Raw genomic sequence first — 20,445 nt, 5'->3', positions numbered from 1 at the left:
ACGATCAATCTTTTCTAATACTGAAAATTTTTATACTTGATTCGTTTTACGCACGCGTTAAGCACGAATGCTTGGAGTGTTTTTTGCTTTGAGTATATTAAACCCCCCGTTGGAGAAAGACCACTGCGAATCGGAGATGTTTGCATCTTTCAGAATGGCAGCGTCTTACAGGCTGTTTGACAGTTATGTAAAATTAATGATTTTACTGTGGGAGAAGATCTATAGCAATTAAGCTCAGGTCTGATCAAATATTGAGATATGGGATTAGATTCTTCCATAAATATACATTGAAAAGGGGAATAAAAACTTACATTCCACTCTAAACAAATATGGATGGGCCCTAAGAGTATGATAAATGATATCGACGCTAATTATGGTTTTCCATAGACTAGACTAATGGCTACTTCATGGTTGAGAAGTTATGCTGGGATATACAAGAAGATAAGGACACAACATTCCAACCTTTAAACATTTCGTATTGTAATCATTGCGCTGGCGGCCGTTTGTGGTGTACAAGGCGATGCAGATCATGTATTACTAGATAGCGTTAACTATAAAAATAACCGTATTGTTAAAATAGTTACTATTTTATTACATTGGTATAAATTATTGTGATTTTTGAATTACAACTTAACGAAATATTTGCATGTCACGGGCTTATGCAATGTGCGGCAAAAGACTGACATCGTGGTAGTACGGCATTACTAACGAATTCAACAAGAACTAACACGTAATGATTGTTTACAGCGTGCACGTGCGGCCGCCGTAAAAGCTAGAACATACTCTAATTTATAGTGATACGAATTACAAATGATATGTTTAGAAGCAACGACGACCCATGGAGAACGCACGTGTTTCGAAATTGGAAAGCAGTTGAAGTTTATGTGGGCGAGCTTGCTCTATGACATCCGTGTGAAGTGTAGAACAATTGGAGCAGCGAAATTATTGTTTATGAAATAACATATGCGGAATTTAAACAACTAAATATTTATCTTGGTATCCTCTCTAGGTAACATCTAGCGTCTGTGGTACTGATAATCACAACCACAGGTAAGCAGTAGAATTATGTGATCTATAAAAGTTTTAGATTGGTTCCCTACTATATCATCAATTGCGAAGACGAAATTCTTGCAAGAGGGACACGAAATCTATTCTGCAGATAAGTCTACGATTAGTAGATTTGTATTGGTATAACTAAAAACAATGTTATAACTATATCATCGACCAATCCAGTCCTTGACAGTTTTGACGGTTGTTGGGGCAAATTCAAACTGTAATGCCACACTCAGTTGACCGACGCCATAAATGGCACTTTATAACTTAGACACATTCATATGATGCTGAATAACACTTTGTTCCGCCTTTTGTCACTGATTGCTCTCGTTATTCATATTTACTCTAATATAGGTATAATGTAGCTGATGTTAATGTACTGCATTAATGTATAGGAACAGTTCAGACTGGGCCAGACACCAGTTAGGCAAAAGTATGCATAGGTTAAATTTTAACACAAAGAAGTGTAACGTTACTGACAGTAGGCATTATTATTTTCTTTTGGGGACTGCACTACGTCGTTTGCGTTCTTATCACATTGACCTCCACCGGTGTCTGCAGTTCTATCAAACAAACGTGTTACTGTTACGCAGTTTACACATAGTAATTGCCGTACAGAGGACTGTTGATTGATTTAGTGATATGAGACGTTATGCCATTTGCTGTTATGCCCGAAGATCATAGAGCAGATCGATATTTCGAAATTTTGTTAGTGATGATCTGATTTGCGCTTTTAACAAATGGCAACACAGCTATCCTCAGTGCATCCAAAGAAACGGAAGCGTTACTAAAAGGCCTAAACAATCTAAAGGCAGTTATGCCACTGGATTATGACTCTTATATAATCAAGAATATGGAGTATGTATCTGCTGCTGCGATGATATCTGATAGTAGTGTTGGTATTTTAAGATCTACCAAAAGGGTATCTGTTTTGAGAATTTGTCTGAGCCTCATCGATTAATCTAAGTAATTCTGCTGTATTCCCTGAATGTCATCAAGTTCATTCTTTTGCAACGTAACTATAGATTTTCAGTGGTTGGTAATCTATTTTATATCGTTCACCTGGCGTATTGAGTAAAGCTATTGCGGAGAATCCATTATGGTGTTGATAGGTTTTTAGTAACTAGATTAAATTTACATTTTCAGCCTTTCGATGATGTCATTAGCATCACCTGTTGTTAACTGGTTCACCGTATGTCAAATTTTCTGATACAGGTACTTATATCTAACCCCACTCCTAAAATAAAACATGAATTATTGTTAAGTGGACGTTTGCGGCAAAACCTGCCGTCGCTGTAGTTCGATCACTTGTCTATGGTAGATTAAAATACATTTCTTTTAAAAAAGCTAATTTAAATGTTTTTTTTTTGTCCTACAGTCTTAAAAAGCATTTTTCATCAAACTGAAAAATCTAAAATATAAAAAAATTAATTTTTGGAATGAAATACGTGCCTTTAATTAATAATTTTCTTTTTTTTTAACAAATGGTACGTCGTCGGCGGGACCTGCAGCAGTGTCATCTAGTCTTTTTCAATTGGGGTCTTGGCGTTAAGCTACGGTGTAAACGAAAATAACATAGAAGCATAATAGATATTTGACTTGCATACATAACACCCCAACAGCTGCTCAAATAATATTATCGTTTGTTGGCAGGTAAACTCGGCAATATTTTTCAAAGCACTGTTTTTAAAACAATAGCGAGTCTTTCTCGAGAAAGGCATTCTTCTTTCGAGAAAGGCCCATAGTTTTTCTCCTGTGTAAACTGAGAGAAAGAAACAGACAAATTTTAGTAATCAAGCAACTGTCGAAAGTTCTTGAAAGGTGTAAATTCGTTTAGTTTTCCGAGTTCTACGCGATGGGCACCAAACTGAATTTTCCGGAGGATCTACCGCCCGCATTTCCACTATAAAATTGATTATGATGTTACGTCCACTAATAAATAAACCTTATAACAAGCCCATATTATGAGGAATATCAATTCATTATATTCACTTAGTGTTTCAGTCCGCTTACGTAAAACATAAGAGTTAGTTGCAAATCGAACGAGGCTTCACTAAGGATTTTTTCTGAAGCTGAACTCGATCAAGAATACTCCAGCGTTTTTCACTGTACGCACAGTCAGCTAGAAAGAAAAGGTTTCCGTTTCAACGGTTGGTCTATGAACAACACTTATCAGTCCTCAAAAAGCTGACCTACTCGGCCCTCTATCGAAGACCCTCTTCTTTTTTTTTGCTCGAATCTTCTTTAGGTTGTCTACTCTTTATTCGTCTTGAACAGTCAATGTAGTTCAAAAAGCAAGTTTTCTACAAATTTTGTAGAATTTGAAACCTAAACATAATCGAATTGCAGACAATATAAAACTCTTACCTTTTAAATGTTTAATCGTTTTACTCGCTAAAATTCTTAAACCGATTCTTTATACAATACAATACAGTACAATAAGGAAAGCATACCTGACTTGTTCATATAAAACACAACAGTTTCCACGTTAAGACCTTCAACATATCCTGCAAAGCTTAATTTTCGTAACATCTTCGAACTAACGATCGCATCGCAGATAACCAGTTATCTCTCAAAAAACAATCTTCTTATCCCAGCACAACTATGATTTTTTGCGTCGCAATCTAGCTGTACTTAGCTGCTGGAGATGACCCAGAGTTGATTTATGTATATAGATTAAAATGTGCTTTCGAATTAGGTTTATTACTTGAGAAAGAGCCACTTGAATATCTATACATTGACACTGGACTAGTTTAGGTCCTTTCGAAACCATGGATCGTCCCGTGTCAAGGCGAAGTTCGCCCGCTGTTGCCAGTTTCCTTTGGCGCTATTCGGGTAGACTACATCTCACTAGTGTTATATGCAATTTTTTTGGACATAAACAAACAGAAACCACTGAAAATGAAATACTTCGGGCATGTACTTCCATTCTTAATAAATACTGTATTTCAATTGTTGTTTTGAAATGAATAAGAATAACGTTTATCTAAAGCCATACAGATGGTTAATTTAATCCAACGTCATACATTGCATTCCGGTATAGGAGCCGCACATCAAAAACCATAAAAGCCTGTCTGGGTGTGGTGTCAGAATCCCCAAACTCCAAAAGCGTGGTACAAATATCCTGACGTTTTTTTACCTTACTTTTTGTTTTGCCTTTTGAGAAACATTTTCTTTGTGTACTAGCCTTACTGCAACGAGCCAACATGCTAGGACGCTTTTCTCAAGTCTTAGGTTGAGTAACTCACAAATCAACAGCCCATTAGATCCAAATCATTGCACATATAAAATATTTCAACAATATTTTCGCTTGACGTATAATTAAAGAGGTCAACGAGAGCCGCACGATGTGTATCAACCTAACGCCTAAGCGATATTTCACCGCTGTACTCACTTTTCTGTTGTGTCGTGTAATTGTATAGATGTATAATGTACACATTTTATTCTTCACCAACATTTTGTTTGTTATAAACGACTGCTATGCTAAGTCCAAAAAACTATTAGTTTCCACACCTCTGTTTACAAGTAGGCTAAAAAAGCCAATTTTGCATTTTCTCGCAATTATCAAAATTGTTGTAAATTTGTTGTGAGTTAGTTAACCGATAGAGCATAAGGAGTGACGCTCTCCGAAATGAAACTCGACGAGGAGAAGGTGACCTAGATTAAATATGAATGGCAAGAAGCTCAAAGAAGCCATGAGGTTGAAGTTATCAATAAGGTATCGATGTTGTTTTGGAGAATTTAGTTAATTAAGTTGTTCTATATGCATATCAAGGGGATCAGCATGTTGTTTTAAAGCGCAAAAGCTCATGATGCTTGTGACCACATATATTACGCCTGAAGCTAATCGAGACTTTTCAAATTATTACAGTAGATCTATTCCATGAAAAAAAATACTCTAAGCTATTCAAAAACGGCGATTACAAAAATTACGCTAAAAGATAAAAATGTTATTTTTTGTGAGATACCGTATGTTATATCAGTTAAGATTAATTATGTCAATGAAGACTGGGCAACAACGGCTAGAGCATTTGAAGTTGACTTTCGTTCAAAAACGATGATTAATTGCATCAAATCATATAAGACTTTTAATTACTCGTTTTTGCCTGATCTTCATTTTTATATCAAAATTCTGTGTGATAGTAGTGGTTGTGATCTCTGAGATCAGCGTTAGCAGAAACGGGCAAAAATTAACCTAACTTCAGAGATAAAATAAATTATGCATGACGGCACAAGCATTACATAGAACACCCACAAGGAAGTCTTTGGGAAAAATATTAATGTCGTAGCACATAAAGTACCATAATTGGACATCGGAGCTGTGGATGGCTTCCAGACAAACTAATAATCTAAACAGAACTAATTCTGCGTTGTTTCATTCATTGTGCGCACTGAAGCCAGTGCACTGTAGGAGAAATAAAATTAGTAATGGACCGCTTTTTACCAAATTATCTTACACAAGGCGAGAGTACGTGGTTGAACTAGAGAACGTCGGCAATTTACTAACGGGCAAATGATATATAAAGATCATGCCAAGACAGCGAGCTGAAGCTATTACAGGAAAATTAGGTCCTCTAAAAAAATCAATATAGTTAAATCGAAAACTAGATAGAAGATCTAGAACAAAGTATTTATTATATGAAGGGCTTAGTCAATCCTGAAATAAGCTTGAGGGAGGAAATTATGAGAACAATAAAAAAATATCACTGGAAAAGGCGTGTGTCAATCCGTGTAGACGTCATGAGAGGGATCTTCGCAAATATTGGCATAGACAAGGCAAAACAAGCATTTCAGTGCTAGCGCCTGATATAGTTGCTTGAGCCTATAGGACGACGATAGCTACCCTACGCATAAAATGTCGTAATTGTTATAATTATTATACAACAAATGTTACCAAGAATTAAGCAAAATTATAAACTTATGCTATGAAAGATTACTGATAAGGTACAGATAATGGCTAAGACTACTTCTAAATCGCACAAAAAATAACTGCAATGCGAGAACTAGATGTATTAGTTTAGAGGCACGCAGCTTCGAAGGAGATAACCCAATATATGGTTTACAATTAGGTCTCTTGCACTGCCACCACATCATTTGTCAGTTATTCTTCTCAATCTACAACCACAAGTACTTGCAAGATAAGGCACGAAACAGTTCTGTATATTGGTCCCTCAATAGTGGCTAATTCCTGTTGAACGGTTACTGATAGAGAGTAACTCAAATCCTCTGCAGCAATCCGCTCAGATATTATCTTTGTATAAGGAAAATTTGAAAAAAACCGCAGTTCTTGGGTACCTGTACAGTCACTTAACGATAGCTGTTTAACTAGCGCGACCGTGTTCGCAGCGCACGTGAGTTATTATTTATGAGGGAGAGGGGAGAGGACACGGCGGGGGAAAGGCACGCTTGACCACGATTATACTTGCACTCCAAGCTTGGCTTCCAACCCATGTCCCCTTTCTCGCGTCCGTGCACGCATGATTTGACCGCACTGCTTACAAATGCTGCCATGGCCCCTATGTTAATGTCGGAAGATAAAAGCACATCTGACAAAGGGAATCTGTTCCGCATTTCTAAATTAAACGTACCTTGATGATGCGTAGCACTTGAGGATTCTTTTGAGGTGGCAATTTCGTCTAGCTCGAAGCACTTAGCAAACCTCCTAGCAAGCAGGTGGCAGCGTAGCCTTTTACATTTCCCGGCTACCTGGCTACGTTTGGAAAATCGAAGCTCACACTAACTTTCCGTAATGTACTATTATATTTCCTGCACCTCTATTGCCTCAAAGCATAATAAACAGGCCACTTCACCTGATGCGCACATCTGTTTTTTTTTTCGTGAATGGGCGTTAATGGCAAACAGCGCGATCATCACCAATGTTCCTGACAGGGACTAGCGAGACCCGCACATCCAGGGTAGCTCGACAGCTGACTTGGGGAGGCGACGGGGAAGGGGATAAGGGGTCTCACGGAGGAAAGGGACTCATTGAAGGACCGGTAAACATTAAAAGCAGACGACTTACATTCTCATCATGTATAGCGTCACCTGGTGGTGCCGAACTTGACCAACTCAAATGATTTGAACAGCAGTACCCAATCATTAGCTACGCACGTGTGAGAAACGCTCTGCCTCAAATTTGTGTATAAGAATGAATCATAATGTTTTGAGCTATGTTCTAAATGCGTGGCATCATTGCCACGTTTGTCTACTTTTGTTTTTTTCTAAATCGACGAAGGAGCGAGAGGTAGGGGATAAGATAATAAACTCTTTCCCTCAACAGTGCGGTAGGTAGCCGGGATTGTGAAGCAGGTAAGTAAGAACTATAAGTAAGGACCAACCATCCGCACTCTTTTAGCAAGCTTCAATAAAGTCATTTTCAGATTGCGAAGAACTGGTAAGCGTATACAGATGAATACTTCTGAACAGTTGAGCTCACCCCGTATAGGTTATATGTGTTGTGGATCATGATATTGTTAAGAAAATAGCGCCGTTTTAGGCACTACGTGTCTGCATTCCTCGAAAGCTTGTGAGAAAAAACAAACACACTAGCTACAACTTACCTGCCAACGTTATTCCTCTACTGCTTTTTGTACTACGCGAATGCTTACGGGTGAATTTGCATTAAGCAGATCAGGCACACATGTTTTCCTTTCAACTTCACGACCACCACAGGTCGGCATTTCGGATGATGATATTGAGCTCGACGATTACTTACCACTATATTCGCTTTAAGCGGTCATCTCATTAAGCTTTTTTGTTGCTCAGTTGCAGTTGTATCATTTCTAGTTTTAGGTTTCTAGTTTTTCAATAAAACTGAATTGGTTTTCTCGCTATAATTAATGCCATCAACCTTAACGTTTCTGATAGAAAATGAAAAAGAGCTCAGCTTTAAGTATATTATCGGCGCCTATTTTGCAGTTGGTTTACCGAGATACCATTGACTGATGTTGCAGCGAACTTAACCTGTAGCTCAGCTGCAGACGTACAATTATTATAGTTAATTATCCCAGTCTCTAGTTATCTACACATGCCTAGAATTTCTTCTTTTACTCTGATAAAGTAGCCTCCTTGTATCACCATAATTTTTGCAAGTAACCCAGTTCTTATTTTAGAGTTGTTCCACTCATTTCAAGTACTTTAAGTGTCATAGCGTAAACAGCTCATTCTTGAATATTTTATTTTTGACAATACGTGGTATTAAACAAGGTTCGTAAGAGTGCTAAGCATCCACCTTGCCGCTGAGCTATCTTCAAAAGCTCTAGCCGTTTAACTGAAATTCTTACGTGATCCACTTATTTTTTTACTTAGGCTTAGTTATCTCGTAACTCTTTTAAAACCATTATTGGACTAGGCCTATTGTTGAATTGCGTTACAAGCATTTTTTTTTTTGATAAACATAATATCGTTTTTCAGTGACTTTGTTAACTTATCTCTATCGTCTTATTACCAAATGCAGGTATTCCACGGGATTTGATTTTCCGATGATTTCACATAGGTGAAAAAAATCTCACCATAGGTGAGATGACGATTTTTTTTCAGTAAAAAATTGTGTTGATCATCTTGTATGGTACGCTTACTAGCGTCTAATTTTTTTTACTAGCACCCTGATAGAAACAGAAGAATCATTGAACATGCACTTTTGCACAGCATCGATGATTAATAATAACTAATCAAGTCCGCACTGTTTCTTTTTTGTCATGGTTTTTCCAATAAAGACATTAGGTAGTAGCTTACAATGCGTTGTTTTTCGCGATGATGCGTTCTTGCTTTTTTTTCCGGAAAATACTGAGTTTTTAAAAGAAATAACGAAAGAAGCCATTCCCGCTACAATAAATAGATTGCCAAAGGTTGTCCGACATCAAATGACGCACTTGTCGTACTGCACAAAGTCGCCAGATTGGGACCTTAAAGACTCACGAAGGCAACAGTGCCAGGACTATTGGAAAACTGTAGTGACGGTGAGCAAGGACGCGATAACATGGTACACTGCGAAAAGCGCAGCAACACGGGGGACAGGCGAATACTGTGTCCATGCAGCACGCATTATGGACAAAAACTCGATCTTGGAAAATATCTGGCTTTGGCGTTGGTCAATGGCGGCAAGCGTGCGCGACGAGCCATTTTCGTCTTTGGATTAGAACTCCTCCTAGTTCTACTTGGGGAAATCAACCGATTTCCCCTTCTGTGACTCGCAACAGCCTATAGCCTTCATCATAGTTCGCACCCAAACAAGCCGTACGCATTGACCAAGGCATAGAGCGACCTCGCAATTCGCACAAAATTTCCTGTTGATAGTGGGCTAGGCCCAGGAATCTCTTCAATCCCCTGGCCGACTCAGGTCTAAGTACAAAAATTTTCCTACTTCTACCTTCTAGGAATCTTCTTCTATAAATTCGAGTTGATGTGACCTTGTGCGCTACCAATAGTAACAATTGCGTTAGCCGACTTGTCTATTGCGGAAATACTTTCTTTAACCAGCTTGACTGCTGTGTCAACTCAGTCCCTAACCCACCTCTCTCTTGTAGTAATTTGGTTAGTCGAAAACTGACAATATATTGGCTAGCGGTTCGGGCTTTTATATCCTAATCGCGTAGAAACTAGCACCTGTGGGTTGCTTACAAAAAATCCATACATCCTTTGGGAGTCACAGCTTTTTGATTGTTCTTTCTTTTTACGGTGTATTTCATTACAAATAATGAGTGAACAGGGATTAATTTTAAAATGTAACTGAAATATGAAAATACAGTAGAAGCACGAAGACAATAGCACAGGGAGCTTTAGACAGATCCACCCATGTGATTTACAATTAATCTGGTAAGGGATCAGTTTTCTTCGGATGGAAATGGATGGAACAATTTAAGATGTTCAAACATAGCGTTTCGGAAGAACAACAACCTTAATGAACCTCCTAAGAACTTGGAAGGCAGCTCGATTGTAAGCTTTATATCAGCAAATCAAATGTTCATCTTATTTTAAGATGTTATAAATGAAAAAGCTACCCTCCAACAATGGTACATGCTATCAACAAAGATGGTTCGGACCGAAAGAATCAATTTTGCGAATGGTACTTGCAAAATGTGAGTAACGTGTACAGTTTTCAGTACTAATTACACTTATTGGGCAACTGAAAACAGTTACACAAAAACATCGTGTAAGTTTGTCAGAGATTACAATACGGTATGGAATTCGAAACAAGGGATTCGATTTTTTTGGCAATATGTATATGTGAATATAATTAATGACAGGTTGGTATGATTTTAGCTGGATCTTGCTTATATAGCGTCTAAGTTGTCAGTTTGTTATGGTCACAATGAACGTGCGACCAACGCTGGTTTAAATTTCAGCTTTGGCAAATTGTTGTCATAAAATATAAACATAATACCCTTTCGAGAAATTTTAAGTAAGTGTAGCAAGATTCACCCCGGCTAAGTCTTCTAGTGAAGGCAAATCCCTGATGCTATATTAAAGCAACTTATTCCAAATGCTTCCTCATATAATAGTAGTAATATCTACGTTATCAATACAGTTAACTTTTTAGCTATTTCTAGCTTTCTATACCGGTAAAATGTGTTTAATAGCAAAGTAAGGGCAAAATCCACGAGCCATTTTAACCTATCTATACCAGTAAAAATCCTAAAGAGCACGTTCGTGCTCTTCGGACACAAAATGCCCCTTTAGAGGGTACCGATTGGCCGGGTTCTCTGGCCGGCTCAAAGTCTGTAATGTTAATGTATTTTACTCACTGCACATGACCACAGCTTGCCAAGGATAATGAGGCCGACCAAAGTACGTCGTCAATGCGCTTTGTCTCTCAGAACGACCTGTACTGTGTCAAATCGTACATAAAATCGACCGAGGCGTCCGTGAGTACAAATTGTAGCACATGCAAATTATGTGGCATAGGTAGATTTACCCAATTGGTGTTTGTGAAACTTCCTGAGACTGCAACATTAAATCTGTGGTGGTAATGTGCAATTCGAATCAGACATTATAATAAACGTTAAGAATTCCAGTAGAAGGAGAAAACGAAAAAACGTGAATAGGATTAATTGGAATGGAGGAGCAGAGTATATATAACGAGGTATCAAAATTATAGCCGAATTGAAATCGTAGGCGTCTGGAATGATCTTAGACGAACACGAGTTCTCGGTGAAATCTGATGGGTGCCACGCACAGGGCCGAAAGTTTAGTTTCGGACAAATTTCTGTGAACTTTGTGTGCCCAACGTGTTACGTAATTAATCTCTAAAGCTATATTATGAAAGGGACCACTAGGTTTTACGCCCATTAAGGTTACTGGGAGATAGTTAGGAATAACTGGCGTACTAGCAGAGAAAAATTTGTATGATCTTACGTTGATAATTTCGAGGTCGAGCTACAGCACGATACATGCTGAGAGTGTTCCCGCATTTATACTACCGTCACGATGTTTATAAGACGTTTCTATAGGAAAACGATATTATTCCATTAGGATAGCCATTTAGTGCTCGAACAGACGAGATATAATATATGGTTACTGAAGCTAATTGCCACAGGATAACATAATTAATGCAAGGTCGTCTTAATAAGGGTGGAACCGGACGCCAGCCAATATGTCTCTTTGCAATTAATATGTTCGGTTAGGCATAATTACTCTATCGTGCTGATCTATTTGATACAAATATTAGAAGAGTATGGAGTAGTTACAACGGGAAAATGGAACACGTGGAGCATGGTAACCACAGCGCGGTACGTTTTGCGAACGGCTATACCAGGAGGGTACAAATACTGCAACGGATGGTAGCATTGTGATAGCGCAGTTACAGTTGTAATACCTCAAAATGACAACGGAGTGTTGTTTACACTCAGCTCTGTCTAACTAGCCTCACAATCGTTTATATTAATACAGGCTCATGGAATAACTACAGAAGAAAAACAACTTCTGTAGATTATGGCGGGGAGCAGGGCGAGACAACTGTTGACGCGTACTCGAGCTAGAGTTGAAGTTCCTGTCAGAGTACTATTTAAGGATCGCATTAGTAACGACAACTGAGGTGCGGAACGTAGCCAACGGGAATTATATAAAATTAATAAGCACTATTTGAATGTTGCACCTCAATAGTCTACATAGTGCTCGCTCTAATCTGTGGCTCGCAAAAGTATCATCCTAGAGTAATCTGCGCGTAACGTGGACCCACTTGGATGCGTATTCTTTTGCAAGGAGATCTCCTTTCTCCTGTTGTGCGTAATACTAATTTGGATAACCTAACCCTGTCTGGGCGTCTTAAGTGGTGCGAATGAGAATTCGTAATATTATTGGCAAATTGCGAACTACTTGTTCATAGGCACCAGGGTTACAAAGTCGTAATTCTGGCGAGTAAGCACTTCCAAGCGCATTACAACAACTGCACCAGTGATTCCTCTATCTTTCTGTAGATGTACTTGACGGGCCGCGCCGAAGTACGTCAGGTCATTCCAGTTTACTCGTCTAACTATGGTCTTGTGTAGCTGGTCTTCCTAGTGTAAACGGACCCCATATTCTTCCGCCGTGCAATGCTAAAAAGCAGTGCTGAAGATAGAGCCGATTAAGTAAATATTTTTCCCCTAGAACATTTTTTCCCCATAAAACGTAATGTGAATTTGGTTTGTCATGAGTCCACGAAGGCCATTCTTTTTTTTTAGTTGAAAACAGCGCTGCACCAGTATTACAAGCACAAAAGCGATTACCAGCATCGTCTGCGCTAATACCACTAGTATGAAAATTTTGCTACGTTAACAAGTACTCAACGTGTATAGTATGAAAAAACCGTATTTGAGCAGTGTTCCAGGTAACATATTATTAACATATTTCATGTTTGCCCGTAATATGGTATCCTTCATTATTTGCAAAAATGCTATACAAACGGTTAACAAACTCCAAGTTGTAGGGGACGAAAAAAGCTAATTTTTTGACAATTCTTTCGAACCAGTTCTTCTGACTAAATGACATTTTTGCCATTGAAGTCTACGTGCAGGTGGATTACTTATACCACCAAAAGAAAGCAACTGAATTACATGATTACGACAACTGGCAGTATGATCGCAAGGATCGTGTCATCACATTGTGGAACTCGGACAGAGTCTTATGTAAGCGTACGTAGGAGCTCAAAAATGCTCCACCTGGGGTTTCGCAGTCTAGTCAAACCTATTATATAACTCGCCTACTACTTTTACGTAGAATAAATAGAATGTGTGAAATAGCAAAACAACTGCGGGGCGAAGCCCGAGGTTGGGCTAGCTAGGTTGGTATTCCGCTGCATGTATCAAGCCGACTTGATATGTCAACACTGCGTCTGTAACACTCTAATACCTGTTTCATTTAAGTCAACTTAAATAAATCGCCCTATTAAGCCTGCTTAATTATATTCGGATGAGGCTGGTCAGAAATTACCTCTTTTAAGAAACATGACAAACCATGACCGCCAACAAACCTGAACCCCGTTGCCTGAAGAACAGCGACAGGTCACACACTTCAGCCGAGCGCGATTCTCTGGAGCCTTTAATTGTGCCACTGAACTACTAGAGGATTATTCCCCTAACACTGACGATAATACTAAAACGGCCTCGAGACGTCCGTCGTTCTGTCCCAATTTAACATGGCTGAGTTCGTCGTTGCCTCCGCCACGAGAACCCAGCCATGCGTCAACTTTGCGAACTTGCATTTTTGCTTAACTTGTTGGTAACAACCCATTTCCCTCACAGCAATCATAAGACGTAAACTTACTCTTTAGTACCGCGGACGAGAGACTAGAGGGATCCTTCAGTACGTCGAACAGGCACCCTTAGTAAGTATACCCTTTGGTCAAGGGCGACTGCTACTTGACCAGGAGCCTAGTTGCACTTCGGGATTGGGGCACATGGATCGTAATGATGCGCACCCATCAGACAGTGAGACAGATGGCGACAAGGACTAACCGATCTATGCTGTGAATTATTAACCTGGGAAGAGGCCTGCTGCGGCCAATGGCTCGGCGTAAGCAAAATGGGTTAGCGCACCCGCCAATGTCAGCACCATGTGCAGACTTTGTCGTCGTTGAAACGCCTTTCTCTTTAATGGCAAAATAACCAATTCCTGCTGCATGCCGAAAATTTAACCATTAATGGGCAAGCAACGTACTTGCACCTAGGGTGTTTCGAAGGAACAACCACGACTACCGTACACTTTTAAGATCTAATTTCGGGTAACTCATCTTTTTTAAAGAGTCCCTCCAATACATGGGGAGTTACTCCACGATCCTATAGTGTACATTTACATCTACAATACGCCTCTTTTTTTTACTATAACTTACAAGCCGTAGTAACCGAAATTACTAAAAGCCAGCTGGGTCGCTGGGGAGTCTCCTTAACTTTGAAATACTTCCAATTAAAAACTCTCGATTGCGTTCTCGAACTGATTGCAACTATTCATATGACATGCATTGGGGTTCTTCATTGCATACTAGGTAATCAAGAAGTACCAAAAGCAAGGGCTTCCGCATATGCACATCCTTGGGTTGACGAGAATACAAAGTCCCGCATGCATACGTGCAAATTCGCTCAAGCTGAAATACCTCATAAGGTTAATTCATAAACCTTGAGTTACGGACTATTCCACACAGTGACACCGTCGTGCATGCTTTGACGCACTAAAGATACGACGGCATCCTTCTTGTTAATTTCAAAGAATAGTGCATGAAAAAGATTTACTTGTAAACGATGAACATCGGCTGCAGGGCCAGATGCCGAAAGCTATTCGAAGCCTCTTTATCATCTTTCTAATGGACGGAATAGTTACGAACCCATTAGACTTGTAAAATCTGCACACCTATGTTGTGGTTGAAGAGTGCCACTAAGCAGCTCCCCGGACGTACCGCGGCGTGATTTTTTCTATAAACCCACTTAGCCACGATCCTTCCCCTGAAGATAGATTCTAAGCACTTGCAGACTAAGTTGACCTATTTTAGTCTGCCTAGCCGTGACTAAATAGAGCACGTAGAGCCGAGGAGTATATAGACAACAAAATGATCCTACGAACTTTAATATGATTCGAACAATCCGAAAGTGTGAGTTGCGGACGTTTCATAAATAAATAGCAGAGATTCATTTGTGTCTGCGAGTGCTTAACGCACAGGAAAATTTTCATCAGTGCACCTGGTGGTACAGGGAAGACCTAACTAGATTAATCCGGGCACGAGTACGTGCAGACGCAAAAATGGCCTGTGCCGTTGCACCATCCGGCGTCGCAACAGTATTAATGTTTGGCGGTCGCACTGTCCACTTCCACTTTAAAATCTCGATTAAGGTTCAGTAATAATTTATGCGCGACAAAAAAAAATGAAAAACTGCTGACCTGGTTTGCTCAAGGACGATCATTGTTTGGGATGAGTGATCCATGATAAGCCGAGGCCTCTAAGGCCGTTGATTGATCGTTCGATGATATGCGCTGATGACCGTTTTCAACAGAATCTTAACTCCGTGCTCAAATAGTTTTCGCGAACTACTGCCCGTTGTTCTATAAGGTACAGATGCTGGTATTGAAGATACCAGTGTTATCAGATGCGAGTCAAAAATGCGAAAATTTCTGGCAGTTTTATTAACGCTGAACTAACGAATGATTAAAATTTTATTCTTTAACAATTTAACTCACACAACGACACGCTACTACTGAATCCAGGTCTTCCTGATGCTTCGTTAACTGTCTGGTGCTGTTGGTCAACGAGTTCAATGTCACCTAGACAATAGTTGAAGAACGAGTAATAACACTGCATTCGGCCTATCACCACGTTTCAGACTTCCCGCCACACTCTTTAAAAACGTGCTGCACTTCTAATTGATACTCGCTGCTTCATTGCTGTTATCTTACGTGCTGCTGATGCTGCTATTGTCCGCAGTTATTAGCGGGCTCTGTTACTACTACGACCCGCTGGACCCAAGTAGCAGAAACGCTGCAGCAAACAGAAACCAGCTATATCGATAACTGGGCCTGCTACAAATGTAATTAGAACTCTCGCTTCAAGTAATGACTCGAACGGTGTGAGACCACACGTGGGATAAGTGCCACACGATTCTGATAAAAATTCAGCGCCCTTCAGCCATAAGTGCGTATCTTTAAGCTTGTTCATCATAACCTTAAGGTGGTCGGTCAGCTGGATTCATTTTACCCGTGCAGTGAGACTAGCACCAGTTTTGTACGAACACACTCCACCTCTCAGATTAAATCGAGCAGATCCAGTACAACACTATTTCTGCATCCGACGAGAAGTACCGTGTACTCTTAAAGTTCTAAATACTTCTTACCTTTCGCAATAACTGTACCGCAAGCGTAGCCACCATCCTTCTTATTGGAAATCATGGAAGCTTTGATTTCATTTAGTGGCACCAGCATAGCCTTAACCGTTACCAGCGACTCTTACTTGATTAGCGATACCTAGCGGCAGTGTAGATTTCACCATTCACCACGTCCAGCTTCCAACCTGAGGTTTAGTTATTTCGGTGCTTCGAACCCTGGGAACTCTTTTATCTCACGACAGCAGCCTGGCTAATGTTAAGCGGTTCAGATGGTAGTGTCGTGTGAACTTTATCGGAAACGGAGCTAGTAATCCCTGTAAAGCATACAGCCTTGCGCCTTTTCCCATGAACGCCGGCATCGTTGGAAATACGCTAGCAGTGAACGATTGCATACTGTGCAGACGAAAACGACACCGAATTCCATGCCACCCCGAGTACCTTGATTTCTTGTGCTCAAGTTAGCACGTCTAACCTTCTGAGAATAATCTCCCTTGGACTGGCAGTTACTTTAAAGCTCCTTCATTTAGATTTTAGCCGCCTGCAGGATCTCCATACTGGTCGTCATAATCGGACACTGTACGTAGTTGGCAGACAATTAAACATGTAAAAATTTGTGTGGAGTTTGCGGCTGGCCTCAGAGTGTCTACCCTGGTACTTAGAATGCTTCTGAATTGCGGTGATATTGTGCAGACTATCTTTCACACGCAACGAGGTGGACCTAATTCGGTTGCCCCATTTACGTTGATTCGTCCATTTACGTTGATGTACATACCTGGACCAATAATAAATGGAATCAAAGGTAAGAGAAAAAATTGTAAATTTCTTACTTAAATTAAAAATATGCTCTCGATGAATGCATGCTGAAGGAAGTACTTCAAGTCGTTCGTTTTATTCGTGGACTCATCGTTCGATTCACTAAAATGCGTAAGGCGTCCTTTTTGCAACTTCAAAAAATCTTGCTTATTCACTAGTTCTTAAAGATCATTGACAGAAGATCATGGTGAACTCCGAATAAACCAAAATGCCTCAGGCTACTTCAAGCCTATGTATACGATAACTAAATGTACCACTATGAAGACGACTGACGCTCTTCCTATCGCTTACGCCCATCATGTAAGAAACTGATTGGAGTGTTAATCAAGAAATGCTGAGTTAGAAGTGGTCAATCTGCACCCCTCAGCACGACGTCAGTGAAACGAATGCCTCATTATTAGACGAGACGCTTCGAAGTCGTTGATTGAACACTACGCGATATATGCAGTAAAGAATTATTCGAAAAAAATATGTTCAATAATTTCTGTCAGTGTTCTCCTGTTACCAGTAATTAAAAGGTAGCAATACCGATACCGGAAGCGCTTGGGTCAAAAAATCGTACCTATCGAAACGCCTGGAAAATGTACAGCTTGACCGTTAACATGCGATTGAATAGAACTGGCGCAGGGTATTCGCGGTGTTTGTTAAACATCGGTAAAGATAAATTTCCAAAGGATGCTAAACATAACATAATTGAATTAACGAAATTTTGTTGCACAATATAATGAAGCTCTTCGAACACTTCTTTTGGACACTTCATATTTTTACATATATACCAACATTCGTATTAGCCCCTGTGAATAGAATGATTCGGAGTATCAACAATATTTAAATTGAACGGTCCTCTAAAGATCCGGAAAAATATCATTCGTTCAACCAAGTATTGAAGGATACCATGTTACGCATTTCCTTACAGATGTCTTCAACAACCTAGCGATTCCTGGACTGCCACTGCTTCATAATTTACAATTAAAAAAGGAAAGAGGTTTGTTAATCATCCTCGCGAATTTTCTCGAACTTCAAAGGCACGAGGATGATGATATAAACCAACTTGTTCATAATTTATTCAACTGTCCTATTGTAGCAATGGTGACAACTGATAAACTTAAAGGCCACCTTGTTGTGATTCTGATAACTACAATCTTACAATCATTCAAAAGGCCTGAAATTTCTATTTTGGCAGCGTCAAGCTTTGCTGAGTTACAGAATAGAAGTAGAAACCATAAGACGTTCTCACCTTTTAAAAACCGTATTTAATATCAACGATATGCTGCGTTGAGTTAAAGGAAAAGTGTCATTCAGCTAAGACTTTAACTACTTTCCACGAAAAGCACACAGGGACATTGAGAGAAACAAAAAGAGTTCATTGAGCTTCCTGGCACATATCATGCAAGGATTATAGCATAATTATGTAAAGGTAGCGGGTTAGTTGGAGCTTGTAGTGGGATAATTTTTGATGTACATGTTTTAGTCTATGCTAATTTGGGTGTTCAAGTTGCATTTTTCATCCCATAGACCAAAGTGCTAATTTAGTAAGTTTTTCGCAAAGTATGTTTATAGGCAGTAAAAAAATGATCTAATATTAGCGTAACTTTCGCCAAAGATTTGCAATATGGTTTCAATATGGTTGCGAAAGATGGACGTCTATGTAGGGATGCTTTTGATACCAATCGAAAGTTGTTGCGTACCTGAAAATGCAACGCATTCTTTTACACCCAAATTTGTTTTGAGACTGAGAGTACCCCTAAAGGGCAGCAACTTGACATGGCGTTCTATGTAAAGGAAGCAGTTCTTGAAAGCACCCGATAAATCTTGACAAGCTGAATAACAATGCAATACATGTTTGTATACCTAAAATTAAAAATAATCGAAAGCTTATCGAAAGGCTCACTGAGCCCACGAGATAGTAGCTGCAAAATGCACCTAAAAGTATCTTCTTTTTCAAATGTATATCTAAGACATATCAATTAATAGGTTTCAGCGCCTGGTATGGCAAATATATTAACAACTTTTTCAAAAAATAGAAAACATATATGTAGTTAAAATTTTTATTTTATTTTTGACGGGAATACTAAAATATCAAACTCATTTTTTTTTTAACAAAGTACCAATTTATAGACTCTAATTCTTTACACCAGTTATAAATCTGGACAAGATTAGTAAAATGTAAGACATCTACATACACCTAAAATTGATTTCTCAACCTTATTGATTGTACTGGTTTGTCTATGTATCAATGAAGTGACAATGCGTTTTCAATGGCTTTTGAGTGAATTTCTATTATTGAGATCAATTATCAATTGAAAAGTCTTCGTGGCAAGTGTAAGGTCGATTGTCGTGAAAATTTTTTACTGATTAATTTTCAGACAAACATATCAAATGTCAAATACGCAGCTATTTGTCAAGATAAAAATCATTCAGCCTTGGTGACGTCCTGGAAATCCGAATACGAACAAAACATTAATTGAATGAAATATATATATATTTAGAATAATGTGTAATTGTTCATTATAAAAAAAATCGTGAAATGCGGTGACGTCACAGAAGCAGAGCCAATAGGATAACCGACTTCATCAATAGCAACCTCCTCTAGAAGTCCGCTAATGGACGACCTTATTTTCGTGCCTTCCGGAAATCGTCAATCAGCCAACGCTAAAAAAGCTTTATAATTTGATTGTAGAACTATTGTAGAAGCCAACTTACCATGAGCGAGGAAGTTAGCTGGGGTTGCCTGAGCCTCCTGAGGAACATTTTAGGACGGGTTGTAGAAATATCTACAGAGGGATAACCGATGAGACGGAACAAGGTGGTTCGAATCGTTCCTTTTGTTGTAACTTTAATTCTAATTCTGTGTTCAACCTTTTCGTTAGCCTAGATAAACGAACCGTATTAACACAATACACATAAAACAGGCCCAAGGCAAAGCCAGCGGTCTCTCTAGTCCACTGCTATACTACTACCAAAGTTCTGCTACTACTACTACTACTACTACTAAGACTATCTGCTTGGTCAAATCAAACGCGGTCAGAGTTATTTTGCAACTGGCTTTATATTGTAGGGAACTACGCATAAAGTAGAACCTAGAAGGAATTCTTTTTTTTCATTCCATAAAGCGTAACGGTAATTTACGAAAATTGTTCGTGTTTGCAATATGTGCCCGTTTTGGGCGTTTTTGGAAAATGTCGTAGTAGCTAAGGTTTTGATGGGGTTTTTATAAAAAATTGTTTCTACTAGCAAAAAGTCGGACCTTTATATGGAAGTTTATGTAGAAGTTGTTCTTGATACTAACTGAAAG

At 39.2% G+C, this 20,445-nt stretch overlaps 2 protein-coding genes across 3 annotated transcripts in view; one reads left to right on the top strand and one right to left on the bottom strand.

The window, feature by feature from the left end:
• The window catches only part of LOC111243817 (excitatory amino acid transporter 2-like), a 125,510-nt gene extending 118,506 nt beyond the window's left edge, over positions 1 to 7,004 (bottom strand). For both annotated transcript variants that reach the window (XM_086979861.1, XM_086979862.1), the window contains exon 1: positions 6,642 to 7,004. The gene's annotated coding sequence lies outside the window, so the exon portion shown is untranslated. The remainder of the gene's footprint in view (positions 1 to 6,641) is intronic.
• A 154-nt stretch (positions 7,005 to 7,158) lies between these two features.
• The window catches only part of l(3)80Fj (lethal (3) 80Fj), a 74,429-nt gene continuing 61,142 nt past the window's right edge, over positions 7,159 to 20,445 (top strand). The window contains exon 1 of the mRNA XM_086979857.1: positions 7,159 to 7,362. The gene's annotated coding sequence lies outside the window, so the exon portion shown is untranslated. The remainder of the gene's footprint in view (positions 7,363 to 20,445) is intronic.

Source organism: Varroa destructor, unplaced genomic scaffold (genome assembly GCF_002443255.2).
Source record: "Varroa destructor unplaced genomic scaffold, Vdes_3.0 BEIS01000002.1, whole genome shotgun sequence".
In the NCBI taxonomy this organism is placed as follows: Eukaryota; Metazoa; Arthropoda; class Arachnida; order Mesostigmata; family Varroidae; genus Varroa; species Varroa destructor.
The sequence above is the reverse complement of the archived record's forward strand: the minus strand, read 5'-3'. Positions and strand labels throughout refer to the sequence as shown.